Source organism: Acinonyx jubatus, chromosome X (assembly GCF_027475565.1).
Source record: "Acinonyx jubatus isolate Ajub_Pintada_27869175 chromosome X, VMU_Ajub_asm_v1.0, whole genome shotgun sequence".
NCBI lineage: Eukaryota > Metazoa > Chordata > Mammalia > Carnivora > Felidae > Acinonyx > Acinonyx jubatus.
Window position 1 is genome coordinate 59,932,762 of NC_069389.1, and position 19,035 is coordinate 59,951,796.

A 19,035-nucleotide genomic window follows, 5' to 3' on the forward strand; every position below is an offset into this window, starting at 1 on the left:
TGTTTTTTAATTGGTATATTTGCATCAGGGATGAGAAAAACATACCATGCAGGCCAAATTATCCCACTGCTTGTTTTGTAAATAAAATTTTATTGGAATATAGCCATGCTCATTTGTTTAGGCATTGCATGTGGCTACCTTCATACTACATTGACACAGCACTTATGATAAAAATTATGCCCTTATGATAAAAATTATATGGCGACAAAGCCTAAAATATTTATTATATGGCCATTTACAGGAAGTTTTCCAGCCTTGTTTAGACCATTTACATTTACTTCAATTATTGGTATCTTTGTATTTGGTGTAACATTGCATTTTTTTTTCTTTTCGCTTCCTCCTTTCCCTCTCTCATTGCTTCTCTTTGTTTCTTCTGCTTTCATTTCTTTCCCTTTGCTACCAACTTTTCAGTGATTCAAACACTTTTGTATTACATTTAAATTACTTACCATGATTATTTTTATCTCTTTGTATGTTTTAAGCAAAATGGGATCACAAAATACATACTTTTCACCAGATATTTAAAACCAATATTTTACCACTTTTATTGGAATGTAGAAACCTTATCACCACATAGTTGCCCTTATTTTCCCCTCTCTATGCTATAGTTATTGTATATATATTGTATTTACATGCATTGAAAACCACATGAGTATTTATTATGCTTTATACTTTCAGCTATCAGATATATTTTAAAGAACTCAAGAGGAGAAGACAAGACTATTATATTTACCAAGGTATTTATCATTTATGTTGATCTTCCTTCATTCCTAATAGTCTAAGTTTCCACTGGTATAATTTCCATTTTGTCTGAAGATTTTTTTTCCAAGTTTTTATTTAAATTCAAGGTTATCATACAGTATAATATTAGTTTCAGGTGCAGTATTTAGTGATTCAACACTTACATAGAACAACTGGTGCTCATGACAACAAGGACCCTCCATAATCCCCATAACCTGTGTAACACATCCCTCTACCCACCTACCCTCTGGTAACCATCAGTTCTCTATAGTTAAGAGTCTGTTTCTTAGGTTTCCTCTCTTCTTTCTTTCCCCCACTATGTTCATTGTCCCTATTTTGTTTCTTAAATTCCACACATGAGTGAAATCATATGGTATTTGTCTTTCTCCAATTGACTTGTTGGCTTAGCATAATACTCTCCATCCATGTCATTGTAAATGGCAAGATTTCATTCTTTCTTATGGCTGAGTAATATTCCATTGCATATAAATACCACATCTGTGTTTTCCTCAAGTTTTTATTTAAATTCCAGTTAGTTAACATACAGTGTAATATTAATTCCAGGTGTAGAATTTAGTGATTCAACACTTACATACAACACTGGGTGCTCATCATAAGGGTCCTCCTTTATCCCCATAACGTATTTAACAAATCCCCTTCCCACGTTCACTCTGATAACGTCTTTCATCTTTCTAACATCGTTCTTCTAACATCTTTCTTCTCTATAGTTAAGAGTGTCTTTCTTAGTTTCCCCCACTTTTCCCCCCATGCTCCTTTGTTTTCTTACTTAAATTCTACACATGAGTGAAATTATATGGTATTTGTCTTTCTTTGATTAACTTGTTTCACTTAACATAGTACACTCTGCATCCATCCATGTCATTGCAAAAGGCAAGATTTGATTATCTTTTATGACTAATATTCGATGGTGTATATATATTTATATAAATACACCAAATCTTCTTTGTCCATTCATCACTCAGTGAATATTTAGGTTCTTTCCACAAGTGGGTTATTTTTGATAATGCTGCTATAAATATTGGGGTGCATATATCCCTTTGAATTAGTATTTTTCTGTCATTGGTAAATACTTTAAATATTTAAAAATAAGTGTTTTTGTATCCTTTTGGTAATATCTATTACTGGATCATAGGGTAGTACTTTTTTTTAATGAAATTTATTGTCAAATTGGTTTCCATACAACACCCAGTGCTCATCCAACAAGTGCTTTCTTCAATGCCTACCACCCACTTTCCCCTCCATCCCGCCCCACATCAACCCTCAGTTTGTTCTCAGTTTTTAAGAGTCTCTTATGGTTTGCCTCCTTCCCTCTCTGTAACTTTTTTTTTCTTTTTTGTTTCCTTTTTTTCCCCCTTCCCCTCCCCCCTGGTCTTCTGTTAAGTTTCTCAGAATCCACATATGAGTGAAAAGATATGGTATGTGTCTTTCTCTGCCTGACTTATTTCACTTAGCATAACACTCTCCAGTTCCATCCACGTTGCTACAAATGGCCAGATTTCATTATTTCTCATTGCCAAGTAGTATTCCATTGTACATATAAACCACATCTTCTTTATCCATTCGTCAGTTGATGGTCATTTAGGCTCCTTCCATAATTTGGAAAAGTGTTGCTATAAACATTGAGGTACAAGTGCCCCTATGCATCAGCACTCCTGTATCCCTTGGGTAAATTCTTAGCAGTGCTATTGCTGGGTCATAGGGTAGGTCTATTTTTAATTTTCTGAGGAACCTCCACACTGTTTTCCAGAGCAGCTGCACCAGTTTGCATTCCCACCAGCAGTGCAAGAGGGTTCCCATTTCTCCGCATCCTCGCCAGCATCTATAGTCTCCTGATTTGTTCCTTTTAGCCACTCTGACCAGGGTGAGGTGGTATCTGAGTGTGGTTTGGTATGTATTTCCCTGATGAGGAGTGACGTTGAGCATCTTTTCATGTGCCTGTTGGCCATCTGGATGTCTTCTTTAGAAAAGTATCTATTCATGTCTTCTTCTCATTTCTTCACTGTATTATTTGTTTTTCGGGTGTGGAGTTTGGTGAGTTCTTTAGATAGATACTCTTTAGTTTTGTTGATTGTTTCCTTTGCAGTGCAGAAGCATTTTATCTTCATGAGGTCCCAATAGTTCATTTTTGCTTTTAATTTCCTTGCCTTTGGAGGTGTGTCAAGGAAGAAATTGCTGCGGCTGAGGTCAGAGAGCAGGAGAATTCCTGCTTTCTCCTCTAGGGTTTTGATGGTTTCCTGTCTCACATTCAGGTCTTCTTCGGGGTCTTGGCTATTCGGGGTTTTTTGTGGTTCCATACAAATTTTAGAATTGCTTGTTCTAGCTTCGAGAAGAATGCTGGTGCAATTTTGATTGGGATTGCGTTGAATGTGTAGGTAGCTTTGGGTAGTATTGACATTTTACAATATGTATTCTTCCAATCCATGAGCACGCAATGTTTTTCCATTTCTTTATATCTTCTTCCATTTCCTTCATAAGCTTTCTATAGTTTTCAGCATACAGATCTGTTACATCTTCACTTAGGTTTAAGTGAAGATAAATAAACTAAGTGAAGATAAATTTAAGTGAACATAAAATTTCTAGGTATTTTATGGCTCTTGGTGCAATTGTGAATGGGCTCAGTTTCTTTATTTGTCTTTTTGTTACTTCATTATTAGTGTATAAGAATGCAACTGATTTCTGTACATTAATTTTGTATCCTGCGACTTTGCTGAATTCATGTATCAGTTCTAACAGACTTTTGGTGGAGTCTATTGGGTTTTCCATGTAGAGTATCATGTTGTCTGCAAAAAGCAAAAGCTTGACTTCATCTTTGCCAATTTTGATGCCTTTGATTTCCTTTTGTTGTCTGATTGCTGATGCTAGCACTTCCAACACTATGTTAAACAACAGCAGTGAGAGGGGACATCCCTGTCGTGTTCCTGATCTCAGGGGGAAAGCTCTCAGTTTTTCCCCGTTGAGGATGGTATTAGCTGTGGGCTTTGCATAAATGGCTTTGATGATGTTTAAGTATGTTCCTTCTATCCCGACTTTCTCGAGGGTTTTTATTAAGAAAGGGTGCTGAATTTTGTCAAATGTTTTTTCTGCATCGATTGACAGGATCATATGGTTCTTATCTTTCCTTTTATTAATGTGATGTATCACGTTGATTGATTTGCGAATGTTGAACCAGCCCTTCATCCCAGGAATGAATCCCACTTGATCATGGTGAATAATTCTTTTTATAAGCTGTTGAATTCGATTTGCTAGTATCTTGTTGAGAATTTTTGCATCCATATTTATCAGGGATATTGGCCTGTAGTTCTGGGTTTTTTTGTTTTTTTTGTTTTTTTTGTTTTTTTGTTTTTTTGTTTTTTTGGTTTTTTTTTGCTGGGTCTCTTTCTGGTTTGGAAATGAAAGAAATGCTGGCTTCATACAATGAGTCTGGACGATTTCCTTCCCTTTCTATTTGTTGGAACAGCTTGAGAAGGATAGGTATTGTCTCTGCTTTAAATGTCTGGTAGAATTCCCCAGGGAAGCCATCTGGTCCTGGACTCTTATTTGTTGGGAGATTTTTGATAACTGATTCAATTTCTTCGCAGGTTATGGGTGTGTTCAAGTTTTCTATTTCTTCCTGTTTGAGTTTTGGAAGTGGGTCGGTGCTTAGGAATTTGTCCATTTGTTCCAGGTTGTCCATTTTGTTGGCATATAATTTTTCATAGTGTTCTCAGATAATTGCTTGTATTTCTAAGGGATTGGTTGTAATAATTCCATTTTCCTTCATGATTTTATCTATTTGGGTCATCTCCCTTTTCCTTTTGAGAAGCCTGGCTAGAGGTTTGTCAATTTTGTTTATTTTTTCAAAAAACCAACTCTTGGTTTCATTGATCTGCTCTACTGGTTTTTTACATTCTATATTGTTCATTTCTCTTCTGATCTTTATTATTTCTCTTCTTCTTCTGGGTTTGGGGTGTCTTGATGTTCTGCCTCTATCCATGAGGTGTGCTGTTAGATTTTGTATTTGGGATTTTTGTGTCTTGAGATGGGCCTTGATTGCAATGTATTAGTGTAGTTCTATTTTTAACTTTTTAAGAACCTTCTTACTGTTTTCCAGAATGGCTGTACCAGTTTGCATTCCGACCAACAGTGCAAAATTTTCCCCTTTTTCCATGTCTTCACCAACACCGATTGTTTCCTGTGTTGTTAATTTTAGCCTTTCTGACAGCTGTGAGGTAATAATACCTCATTGTGGTTTTTATTTGTATTTCCCTGATGATGAGTGATGTTGAGCTCCTTTTCATGTGTGTCTTTGCCATCTGTATGTCTTTCTGGAAAAAAATGTCCATTCATGTCTTCTGCCCATTATGTAACTAGATTATTTGTTTTTTGTGTGTTGAGTTTTATAAACTCTTTATATATTTTGGATACTACACCATTATCAGATATGTCATTTGCAAATATTGTCTCCCATTCTGAAAGTTCCCTTTCAGTTTTGCTCATTGTTTACTTCACTGTGTAGAAGCTTTTTATTTTGATGAAGTCCCAATAGTTTATTTTTCTTTTGTTTCCATTGACTCAGGAGTCATATCTAGTAGGAAATTGTTACAACTGATGTCACAGACGTTGCTGCCTGTATTCTCCTGTAGGATTTTGATGGTTTCCTGTCTCACATTTAGGTCTTTCATCCATTTTGAATTTTTTGTGTGTATGATGTAAGAAAGTGGTCCAGTTTGATTCTTTTGCATGTTGCCGTCCAGTTCTTTCAACAACATTTGTTGAAGAGACTGTCTTTGTAATGTAACTTTAAGTTTGCAATTGTGATACCTCCAGCTGCACTTTTCTTTTTCAAGATTGCTTCGGTATTTTTGGTCTTTTGTTGTACCATGCAAATTTTAGGATTATTTGTTCTAGCTTTATGAATAATGCTGGTGGTGTTTGAGATTGCATTAGATATGTCGATTGCTCTTGGTAACACATTTTAGCAATATTTGTTATTCCTATCCATAAGCATGGAATGCTTTTCAACTTCTTTCATCAGTATTTTATAGTTTTCAGAGTTCATATCTTTTACCTCTTTGGTTAGGTTACTTCTAGATATCTTATGGCTTTTGGTACAGTTGTAAATGGAATTGATTCCTTGAGTTTTCTTTATGCTGCTTCATTATTGGTGTATAGAAAGACAACATAAATTTCTATAAGTTTATTTTTTATCTTGTGACTTTACTAACTTCATGTATCCATTCTAGCAATTGTTTGGTGGAGTCTTTGGTTTTCTATATACAGTATCATGTCATCTGCAAATAGTGAGAGTTTGACTTCTTCCTTGACAAGTTGGATACCTTTTATTCCTTTTTGTTGTCTGATTGTCATCACTAGGACTCCCAGTACTATGCTAAATAACAGTGGTGACAGTGGACATCCCTGTACCGTGCCTGACCGTAGAGGAAAAGCTCTCACTTTTTCCCCATTGAGGATGATATTAGCTGTCAGGTTTTTTGTATATGGCCTTTATGATTTTTAGGTATGTTCCTTCTATTCATCCTTTCTTGAGGGTTTTTTATCCTGAATGGATGTTGTACCTTGTAGGATTCTTTTTCTGCATCTATTCAAAGGATCATATGGCGTTTATCCTTTCATTTATAAGTGTGACGTATCATGTTGATTGATTTGTTAATATTGAAGACATCTTCATGCCAGGAAGAAATCCCACTTGATCCTGGTAAAAGATTCATTTAACAGACCATTGGATGCAATTTCCTAGTATTTTATTTAGAATTTTCACATCTATGTCCATGAGGGATATCAGCCTGTAGTTCTCTTTTTAGTGGAGTCTTTGTCTGATTTTGGTACCAGGGTAATGCTGGCCTTACAGAATGGATTGGGAAGTTTTCCTTCAATTTCTGTTTTGTTAAAATAGTTTAAGGATAATAGGTATTAATTCTCTTTAAAATGTTTGGTAAAACTCCCCAGTGAAGCTATCTAGCTCTGGACTTTTGTTTGTTGGGAGATTTTTTATTACTGATTCAATTTATTTGCTGGAATTAGTCTGTTCAAGTTTTCTATTTCTTCTTGTTTCAGTTTTGTTAGTTTATATGTTTCTAGAAATTTACCCATTTCTTCCAGGTTGTCCAATTTGTTGGCATATTTTTTTTCATATATTCTTTGTAATTGTTTTATGTGATGTTGGTTGTTTCTTCTCTCTCATTTATGATTTTATTTATTTTGGTATTTTCTCTTTTATTTTTGATGAGTCTGGCTAGGGGTTTATCAATTTTATTAATCTTTTTCAAAGAATCGCTCCTTGTTTTGTTGATCTGTACTAATTTATTTTAGTTTCTATATAATCTATTATTTTGCTCTAATTTTTATTATTTCCCCTCTTCTGCTGGCTTTAGGCTTTGTTTGTTGTTTTTCTAGCTCTTTTAGCTATAAGGTTAGGTTGTTTATTTGAGATTTTTCTTGATTCTGGATGGAAACCTGTATTGCTATATACGTCTCTCCGAGGACTGCTTTTGCTGCATCTAGGGATGCAGGACCATAGGAGGTTTTGGACCCTTGTGTGTTCATTTTTATTTCTTTGCATATGTGTATATATATATATATATATATATATATATATATATATATATATTTCTTCCTTGATTTCCTGGTTGACACATTCATTATTTACTAGCATGTTTTTTAACCTCCATGTATTTGTTGTGTTTCCAGATTTTTTCTTGTGATTGACCTCAAGTTTGATGGCGTTGTAGACAGAAAAGTTGCATGATATGATCTCAATGTTTTTGTACTTCTTGAGGCCTGATTTTTTTGCCTACTACATGATCTATTCTGCAGAATTTCCCATGTGATCTTGAAAATAATGTGTATTTTGCTGCTTTAGGATGGAATGTTCTGAATATCGCTGTTAAGTCAATCTGGTTCAGTGTATCATTCAAAGCCATTGTTTCCTTCTTGATTTTCTGTATATGTGATCTGTCCATTGCTGTAAGTAGGGTGTTGAAGTCCCCTACTATTATGGTATTATTATCAATGTTTCTTTATGTTTGTGGTTAATTGATTTACATATTTTGGTTTTTATATGTTGGAGGCATAAATATTTACAACTGTCAGATCTTCATGTTGGATGATCCCCTTTATTATGATTATATACCCTTCTTCATCTCTTGTTACACTCTTTAGTTTAAAATCTAGTTTGTATGATATTAGTATGGCTACCTCAGTTTTCTTTTGATGTCCAATTGCCTGATAAATATTTCTCCATCCCCTCACTTTCAATTTGCAGGTGTCTTTATGTCTATAATGGGTCTCTTGCAGACACATACAGAAAGATCTTGTTTTATCCATTCTGACACCCTATGTCTTTTGATTGGAACATTTTGTTCATTTACATTCAAAGTAATTATTAATAGGTAGGTATTTAGTGCCATTTTATTACTTGTTTTGTCATTGTTTCTGGAGATTTTTTTTTTGTTCTCTTCTGGTCATTGTTAATTTTGGTTTTCCTTTCCACTCAAGTAGTCCCCTTTAATATTTCCTGTCGTGCTGGTTTAGTGATCATGACGTCCTTTATTTTTTGTTTGTCTGTGAAATTCTTTCTCTCTTCTTGTATTCCAAATGATAGCTTTGCTGCATAGAATATTAGCTGCAGATCTTCCCACTCAGATCATGCTACTCCCTTCTAGATTGCCCAATTTCTGTTGGGAGATCTACAGCTAGCCTATGGGTCTTCCCATGTAAATTATGGACTTCTTTTGTCTTGCTTCTTTTAGATTTTTTTCTTTATTGCTATTTGCAAACTTAATTACATTTCTTTATGTTGGCCTGCTTTTATTGATTTGTTTTTAACATGTTATTTTATTTTAGAAAGAAAGTGAGTGCATGAGCAGAGGAGTGGGGCAGAGAGAGAGAGAGAGAGAATCTTAAGCAGTCTCCGCATCAGCACAGAGCTCAATACAGAACTCGATCCCACGACCCTGGGATCATGACCTGAGCTGAAATCAAGAGTCAGATGCAAAAACCACTGAGTCACCCAGGCACCCCATGCTTTTATTGATTTTGATTGGTGTTCTCTATGCCTCCTAGATCTGGATGTCTGTTTCCTTCCCTAGATTAGGGACATTTTCAGCTGTTATTTCTTCAAATAATGTTTCTGCTTCTTTTTTCTCTCTCTTCTTCTGTGACTCCTGTAATCCAAACATTATTATGTTTGTTGGGGTTAATGAGTTCCCTGTCTATTCTCTCATTCCATAATTATTCTTCCTCTCTTTTGTTCAGCTTCATTATTTTCCAATATTTTATCTTCTATATCACTTACTCATTCTTTGCTTCTTCCACCCTTGTGTTCATTGCATCCAATCTCTTGTAATTTTCAATGATTGTATTTGTTATTTCTCACTGATTTTTTTTTAAGTTATTTTATCATGTGGTAAGGGCCTCCTGAAGCCTTCCATTCTTTTCTCAAGCCTAGCAAGTATACTTATTATTGTTGCTTTAAATTCTCTTTAAAGTCATGTTAGTCATATTTGTTTCACTTAGATCTCTGACTGTGACCTTAGCTTATTGTTTCATTAGTGATGAATTCCTTTGTCTTGACATTTTGTCTAAGTTTCTGTCTTCTCTGTGTTAGAAAAATCTGTTATATTTCCTGCTCCTCATAGTAATGGCTATATGAAGAAGAGGTCTTATGTTGTCCAAGGCCTGGTGCTTCAGGGAGCGTCTCTGATGTGTGCTGCGTGTTCTCTGCTCCTGTGTTTTGGCTGCTCTATCCTTCATACCACCTGTCTGCAGAGGCTCTTCTTGTCTGCAAGTGGGCAGTGTTTGGTCCTTGGCCATAGTGTGGCAAGTTTCAACTAGATGTGCTCTGATCTGCTTCTTAAATGAGATCTGATGCTACTTCTATGAGAACCGAGGCCTTGTAGTAATTTGTGATTGGGAGATGTGGTTAGGCAGGTGTTTCTGCTGGAATTCTGGGTAAGGGGCCCACCACACTGGGACAGAGGCATATTTGATTAAGAAGGGCTGTACCAGCAGCGTACAGGGGTGTGGGACCTGTTGTAAGCAGGTTATGTAGCCAGTGTCAGTGGTGCAGAAGATGGTTCTGTATTCATGCTGAGGGTGTCACCAGCCAGCAACATGGACATCTTTTCCCATGGCGAGGGTTTTCGCTCCTTGCTGCTCTTAGGGAAGCACCCTAAGAAGAGTGAACCATTTCCTCCCATGTGTCCCAGGTTCTTCATAGATGGCTGCCTTCTCCTACCTCTGAACTATTTGCCTGCCTTCCCTCTAGAAGCCGTACAGTGCCCTCAGGGCTGTATCCTATCCAAGCCTCCTGAGTTTCAAAACTACAGGGTTTAGAGACAGTGTGTGGGTAGGGGCCTGTGTTGTTCCTCCAGAGAAGGTTCTTACTATACTGGGACTGAGGGCAGCTTGACTGATAAGACCAATCGAACCAGAGCACAGGAGCATGGGACCCAGATCAAGCAGGCTACGCAGCCATCATTGGGGCTGAGCTTCCCTTGGCAGGTGTCTCTGCATTTGTGCTGAGGGGTGGAGGAAGGAGACAGTGCCACCAGATCCTTTGTCCTGGAAAGGCAGCTCCATGAACTCTAACTCTCAAGGACATACTCCAAGATGAATATCTCCTTCTGCGTGCCCCAGGCATTCCTCAGATTGTGCAGTCTGCCCCAGATTGTTTGCCTCCTTTCTCTCCAGGAGTAGGGCAGTGCCCTTATGGCTATATCCCAGCCAAGTCCTCCAACCTTTAAAATTCCAGTCTTCAAGGTTTGCTGGATGTAAAAACTCATGAAAATAAGTCCTTCTCATTTCTCCAACCAATGGCTTCTGGGAAATGTTCTCCTTGTGTGCTCCTCTGTGTGCTCTCTCTCTCTGGCCTTTCTCCATGTTCAGGGCTCCCTCACCTCTGTAGCACCCAAGATTCATTTCTCCCCCAGACTATGTCTCCACACTTCCTACCTTCCTCTTCCCACATTCTAGTTGTGGAATTTGTTCTGTCAATCCTCAGGTTGATTTCTTGGGTATTCATGATGATTTGAAAGTTATCGAGTTTTGTTTGAAAGATGGTATTAGCCTAGGTTTTCCTACAACCCCACCATCTTAGCTTCCCTGCTGTTCACCAATTTTTAAATGCATTTCTACTGTGTATTGATTTTCTTAGTGTCCTTCTTCTGAAAAAGCCTTTATTTCCCCTTCATGCCTAAAGGATATTTTCACCAATTCTGGATTGAAAATTCTTTTCCTTAAGCATTTGAAAAATGTAAGCCACCTTCTTCTGGACTCTATGGTTTGTGATTAAACGCACAGTCATTTGAATAATTATTCAACTAAGGTAACACACTTTTTCTAACTGTTCCAAGATTTCCTTTTTTTAAAAGTTTATTTATTTTGAGAGAGAGAGAGAGAGAGAGAGAAGCACAAGTGGGGAAGAGACAGAGAAAAGAGGGAGAAAGAATCTCCAGCAGGCTCAGTGCTGTCAGCACAGTCTGATGTAGCACTCGAACTCACAAACTCTGAGATCACGACGTGAGCCAAAACCAAGATTTGGACACTTAACCAACTGAGCCATGCAGGCATCCCCGCACCCCCCCCCCCAGAATTCTTTTTTGTCTTTAGTTTTTAACAGTTTGATTATGACATGTCTGGAAATATGTTTCTTTGGGCTTATCCTCTTTAAAGTTCACTGATCTTAAATCTGCAGGCTTATGTCTTTTGACAAACTTTAAAACATTAGAGCCAGTATTTCTTTATTTTTCAGCACCATGCCCTCTCCCTATTTTTAAGACTCCAATGATGGGTATGTTAGATCTTTTGTCATTTCTCACAAGTCCCTGAGGCATTGTTCTTTTTTTTTTTTCAGCCTGTTTACACTGTTTTTCAAATTGGATTATTTCTATTGATTAATCTTCAGGTTCACAGACTTTGTTTCTCTATTATATTAATTCTCCTATACAGTCCTATCAGAGAGTTTTTAATTAGATTATTGTATTTTTCATTCTAACATTTGTGTTTGGGTTTTCAATATCTCTTCTGTATGTTTACTGATACTTTCTACTTTAAACTTTATTTCAGGTGTGTTCATAATTGCTCAAACACTTTTTATTACAATTCTTTAAATCTTTGTCATGCATTTCTAACACCTGTGTCATCCTTTTGTTGTTAGCTATGTGCCTTTTCCCATGAAAGTTATCTGTGATTCTTTGTATGTCAAAATAATTGGAGTTTTACTCTGAACAGTTTGAGTGTTATGTCATGAGACTTTAGATATGTTAAATCTCATAAACTATATTAATATTTTTGTTTTATCAGGCACTTGGTTTGGTTAGGTCAAGCTTCAAGTTTCAACCTGTCCTCTGTGGGCTGTAGTTCCAATGTAAGTTCAGTATTCAAAGCCTTTCCAGTGCTATTTGGATTTGTTTTACATGTGTACCATCCAGTGGCTACTCTGGCACCTGGGCAGAGGTCTATCAGGTAGCAAAATTTTCAGTCTTTGGTAGGGTAATTATGATCAAATCTAAGCATTTGAAAGTTAGAGGTGGGGTGCCTGGGTGGCTCAGTTGGTTAAGCATCCTACTTCATCTCAGGTCATGATCTCACAGTGTGTGAGTTTGAGCCCCACATTGGGCTCTGTGCTGACAGCTCAGAGCCTGAAGCCTGCTTCAAATTCTATGTCTCCCTCTCTCTCTCTCTGCCCCTCCCCTGCTCATGCTCTGTCTCTCTCCCTCAGAAATAAAATAAACATTAAAAATTTTTAAAAAGAAAGTTGAAAGAAAAGTGTATAAAAAGCTTTATGGAGGTACTTTCCCAAGAACTAACTTCTTTGCTATCTTCTCAGTACTTTCTGGTTTCCTGGGGCTTCCTGTTTCTGTTCTACAGGTAGAAATTACCCACTTCTGTGACTATATCACTGTGAAGTGACATAGAACATATAGTTAAAAAAAAAAAGAGAGGAGCTTGTCCCTGCAGTTTTGGAGTTGTAGCTTGGGACCTCTTAGCTTATGCTGTAGAATTGCTCTGGGGCTGAGACTCAAGAGAGTAAAGAAAAAGAAGAGAGAAAAAGAATCCCAAGATTTCCTCCCCCACTTTCAGAGCTCTAGGAGTTCTCCGCTTCCCACTCCTTTAGCCAGAAAAAAAGCTTCCCTTGTCTTCCTCTCAGCCTGTATTGTAGTATTCATATCTGTGTTTCCCTCTGTGTTGAGTATAGACCAAGCCAGATTCAGTGTAGAGGAGAAAATAATAAAGAAACTCCATGCAAGTTTAATGATACTTTGAATTCCCACTTTGAATCACACTTTAGTGTGTGATTTCCCTAAATAACCTGTTGATGTTGTCTTTTCAGAGCTCCCAAATAGCTGCTCCAGCATTTTGTCCAGGTTTTATAGGTTGGTGACTACTTATTTCTTTTTACCCAGAAATGAGACCACTGTCATTTTTAAATTATTTTTCCTCTTTGTGTGTTTCCATTTCTTTAAAGGCACATCGCAATGCCATCCCTCCTAGCCACTGATTGGCTATCCTGAAAATTCTTATTTTTTAATACCTCTCAGCTCTGAACACTGAACCAAACTCCAACTGAATTAGGAAGAAATAGAAAATTTGAACATACTGATTACTAGTAATGAAATTGAATTAGTAATCAAAAAGTTCACAACAAAGAAAACTCCAGGACCAAATGGCTTCACAGGTAAATTTTATCAAATATTTGAAGAAGAGTAAATACTCATTCTTCTCAGTTATTCCAAAAATAGAAGAGGAACTAAGATTTCCAAATTCATTTCACAAGGCAAGCATTACCTTGATACCCAAACTAAACAAAACATTACCAAAAAAGAAAATTACTGGCCAATATCTTTCATGAACATAGATGAAATAACCATTAGCAAACCAAATTCAACAACACATTAAAAGAAACACTGATCAGGATCAAGTGGATTTTATACCAGAGATGAAATAATCGGCATGATACATTGCATTAACAAAATGAAAGATAAAAAATATGATCATCCAAGAGATGGAGACATACCATTTGACCAAATACAACATCCTTTCATGGTAAAAACTCTCAACAAAATGGGTTTAGAGGTAACATACTTTAATCAATGTCATATATGAGAAACCCACAGCTAACATCATACTCAATGATGAAAAACTGACAGCTTTTCCTCTAATATCAGGAATAATACAAGGATGTCCACTCTCACCACTTTTATTTAACATTAAACTGGAAATCCTAGCTGCAACAATCAGACAAGGAAAAGAAATAAAAGTCACCAAATTGGTAAGGAAAAAATAAAATTTTACTATTTGAAGATGACATGATTATTTGTATAGAAAACCATAACAACTTGACCAAAAAACTACTAGAACTGATTAATGAATTCAGTAAGGTCACAGAATACAAAATCATTCTACAGAAATTTGTTGCATTTCTATACACTAATAATGAAGCAACAGAAAGATAAATTAAGAAAGCAGTCATGGTACAGAAGAAGCCCACGGAAGAGGGTAGGAAGAGTGGAGAGGCGGTGCGTGCTACACGGACTGGCAGGAGGGAGCCGGGCAGTGGAGGGGCCGCCCACCAGGCAAGGCAGACCCCCCGAAGTCTGGGGCTAAGCCCCAGACCTTAGCCTCTACTACAAAGCTGTAATCATCAAGACAGCATGGTATTGGCACAAAAACAGACACACAGACCAATGGAATAGAAAAGAGACTCCAGAATTGGACCCACAAAAGTATGGCCAACTAATCTTTGACAACGCAGGAAAGAGTATCCAATGGAAAAAAGACAGTCTCTTTCACAAATGGTGCTGTGAGAACTGGACAGCAACATGCAGAAAAATGAAACTAGACCACTTTCTGACACCATTCACAAAAATAAACTCAAAATGGATGAAGGACCTGAATGTGAGACAGGAAACCATCAAAACCCTAGAGGAGAAAGCAGGAATTCTCCTGCTCTCTGACCTCAGCCGCAGCAATTTCTTACTTGACACATCCCCAAAGGCAAGGGAATTAAAAGCAAAAATGAACTATTGGGACCTCATGAAGATAAAATGCTTCTGCACTGCAAAGGAAACAATCAACAAAACTAAAAGGCAACCAACGGAATGGGAAAAGATATTTGCAAATGACATATCAGACAAAGGGCTAGTTTCCAAAATCTATAAAGAACTCACCAAACTCCACACCTGAAAAAGAAATAATCCAATGAAGAAATGGACAGAAAACATAAATAGATACTTCTCTAAAGAAGACATCCAGATGGCCAACAGGCACATGAAAAGATGCTGAACGTCGCTGCTCATCAGGGAAATACAAATCAAAACCACACTCAGAGATCACCTCATGCCAGTCAGAGTGGCCAAAATGAACAAATCAAGAGACTATAGATGCTGGCGAGGATGTGGAGAAAGGGGAACCCTGTTGCACTGCTGGTGGGGATGCAAATTGGTGCAGTCACTCTGGAAAACAGTGTGGAGGTTCCTCAGAAAATTAAAAATAGACCTACCCTATGACCCAGCAATAGCACTGCTAGGAATTTACCCAAGGGATACAGGAGTACTGACGCATAGGGGCACTTGTACCCCAGTGTTTCTAGCAGCACTCTCAACAATAGCCAAATTATGGAAAAATCCTAAATGCCCATCAACTGATGAATGGATAAAGAACTTGTGGTTTATATACACAATGGAATACTACGTGGTAATGAGAAAGAATGAAATATGGTCTTTTGTAGCAACGTGGATGGAACTGGAGAGTGTTATGCTAAGTGAAACAAGTCATACAGAGAAAGACAGATACCATATGTTTTCACTCTTATGTGGATCCTAAGTAACTTAACAGAAGACCATGGGGGAGGGGAAGGAAAAAAAAGAGAGAGGGAGGGAGGCAAACCATAAAAGACTTAAAAACAGAATAACCTGTGGGATGATGGGGGGTGGGAGGGAGGGGAAAGTGGGTGATGGTCATTGAGGAGGGCACCTGTTAGGATGAGCACTGGGTGTTGTATGGAAACCAATTTGACAGTAAATATCATAAAAAAATAAATAGCATTTAAAAGAGCTGCAGTTTTTGCGTGTGAGGTTGTTGGTTATATACTTCATAATCAAAGGGAAGGGGGCATACAGGGAGTATCAGATTACCAAAGTTTCTTCAAATTTCTTTGAATTTCTACTCATAAAACTACTTTTGCAAGATTCCTCTGGTTCTTATCATTCAGTTTGATATTACCTATGGGTGAGATATACAGTCATTCATGAGATCCTTATACAGAATGTTAAAACCAGGATGTACTTTATCCTTCTTGAAACTATGCAGGCTTTAGGTCAGCCTTCCTCGTTAAGGGTAAACATTTTCCTGCTTGTGACCATCATCAGGGTAAGGCAGTCATTTGACACCCAAGCTTAGTGTTGTTTGGAGAGAGGTTAACTTTGGGAGGAAAATGCATTATCTGTTAGCTGGAAAGAAGCAGGCCGCTAGACTCCTCAGTGTCCAGACACACTTTACTTCATCCTTTATCCCTGTGCCTTCAGGTGAGAAGGGCTAGTGAGAGCCTCTCTTTGGAACAGAATATTTGTCCTCTGCCTTCACTCCTGGCAAGGCTAACTGGCGTCAAATATGCCTCTACTCCACCTTGTTACCAAACAAACACACATTAACACACAAGTATTTCACATGTGCATTTCCATAACTGCATATCCTGTGCCTAGAACAGTGTCAGAAATGTGGTAGGGGTCCTTGGCATAAACTCTTCCTCAATCCACTGAGTCCATCTTCGGCATTATAGTTTACATCTTCTCTACTCAAACCTCTGACTACTATTTAAACAGCCAAAGTTGGGTTGATGTCACTGAGAACGTGGAAGGAAAGACCTTACAAAACTTTTCACATACCAACATCTCAGAGTTGATACTCTGCCTTCTCTATGGTCACTCTGTGTGAGCTTTCTACACTCCTATCAAAACCCAGCCCTTCAGTTGGGCAATGGATGCCGCCCTTCTTAATGATTAAATGCATGTCGCAGAATTGCTTCCAGTTGTCTCTCCCACATCACCAATTTACTCTACTGCATGTTTTCCATCACTACACAAATATTCTGCAAAGTCCCCCATGTTAAGAACAAAACAAGAAAGATAGAAACAAACAAAAAACCTTACCTTAACTTCACAATCCCTGCCATCTACTGCAATATTATCTATTTTCCTTTTACAGCAAAGTTGCTCAAAAATCATTGTCTATTTCTGATATGTTTATTCCTCTATTCCCATTTTCTCTTGAATCTACTCTAATCAAGCCTCTGTTCCCACCATTTCAGTGAAATAGCTCTTCTCAAGGTCCCCAAAGACCTGACCATTGCTAAATCTAGTCATAATTTCTCAGTGCTGGTAGTACTTGACTGAGCAGTAGCATTTGGCACTATTGATCACTCCCTCCTCCCTGCAATGTTTTTTTCACTTTGTTTAGAGGACATTTATGTTTCTTAGTTTTCATTTCGCCTCAGGGTATGCTGCTTTTCAGTGTCCTGGCTAGTTACTCTGTATCCCCTTGATGGGAGTACTGCATGGAAGTACTCTAGATATCGACTCTCGCATTTCTTCTCTTCCCTACCTATGTTCACTTCCTACAGTATCATACACAGTTCCATCACTTTGATCCCACCACTGCATAGAAGAAGCACACATTAATATTTGAAGCCCAAACCTTGAACTCCAGTAACAGCTGCCAATTCATCATTGCTTCTTGCATGGCTAATATTCATCTTAAATTCAATTTCATCACACACTAAGCTAAGATCCTGATTCCCCTTCCCATAAACCTGCTCTTCCTATCATTTCCCCCATCACAGGGCATAGCAACTCCATTCTTCTACTTGCTAATGCCCAAAACATTTTGAAGGCATTGTTGGATTCCTCTCACCCACAATCATGGATACTGTCATTTCTCCTTTTAGTAAAGACTCTGCATCCCTGCACTTCTCATCCTCTTACATATGTACCACATTGGTATGATCCACCATCATCTATCATTTCTGTTACTGCAATAGCCTCCTAATTGGACCCCTGTTACTACATTACCTGTATTATCAAAACATCAGAATGGGCCTTTACTATGTAAGATATATCACTTCTCTGGTTAGAACACTCCAGTGGTTTCCCATCAAACACATTCTATGATCTACCAAACCCTATAACATACCATCAATTCCTGTCTCATCTCCTGTTATGGTACACCTCCTACACAAGGTCCCAAAGTAGCATTCTTGATGTTCCTATAATATCACAAGCAAAGGAGCAAAAGTGTCGGCCACAGGGGCAGTGCCAAGGGTTTTCGTTCGCTGCAATTCAGAAGCAGAATAGGGCTTTTTTCATCCAGGGTCCAAAGCGGTGTGGCTCAGGGAAGAAGGAGCGTAATGGTGGGAACCCTCTTCCCAGGGCCCTGGCCAGGGATCACTGGGCATGAGAGTGTCCCACCCTGACTATCTATGTGTATTAGCAACTTTAGTAGAGTAATGCCAATTCTCTTTCAGCAACCAAGCTAGCAGATGAGTTACACATTTATATATATGTGCAGGCATGTTGATTTCCCATACACATGCACACAAGTGATTGCATAATAACATGTTTGTGAGAAGGCATATTTTCTCCCAAAACCACATGCAAGCTTTTGGAAGCCCATTTTGTTCCAATGACTTTAAGTGTAGATGACAGAGACTATTGTCTTATTAGATGACAGATTGTATGCACACACATGAGCAACTGTATGCAGACATAGAAGTACATGCATATACATAACTGATCTATGCTAGCACAGTCTTGTCCTCTTTATTGGCCTGAAATAAGATGTTACTGAGTGGTGATGTCTGTAGTCAACTGCAAAGGCATTCAAGTACAAAATCTTTAAAATTATTCTACAGAACAAATGAAATTTTTCTCAAGAGAAGTCAGGCCATGGGGTTGTGAGTTTTCCATCTTCTGTAAAAGCAAAAAGACAGGCCAAACCAGATGACAGCTGCACAAAGGTTGTTTTACAGCAAGGGTTATGCAGCCCATCCAAAAGTCAGGTCCTGTGTATTCTTAGTTTCTTTTTCCCCACTCACCAACCTCTTCCCACTGTACTGTTAGAACTGCAATTATAAGCTATGGCATGGAAAAAGCACTAACTTGGGGATTATTGGGCTTAGATTTGAGTCTTAAAACTGCCACTACCTTACCCTTTGGCCTCAGGCATTCCCCGTCACTCCCTGAAGTCTTGGTATGTCCACTCGCCAAATGAAAGGCCTAG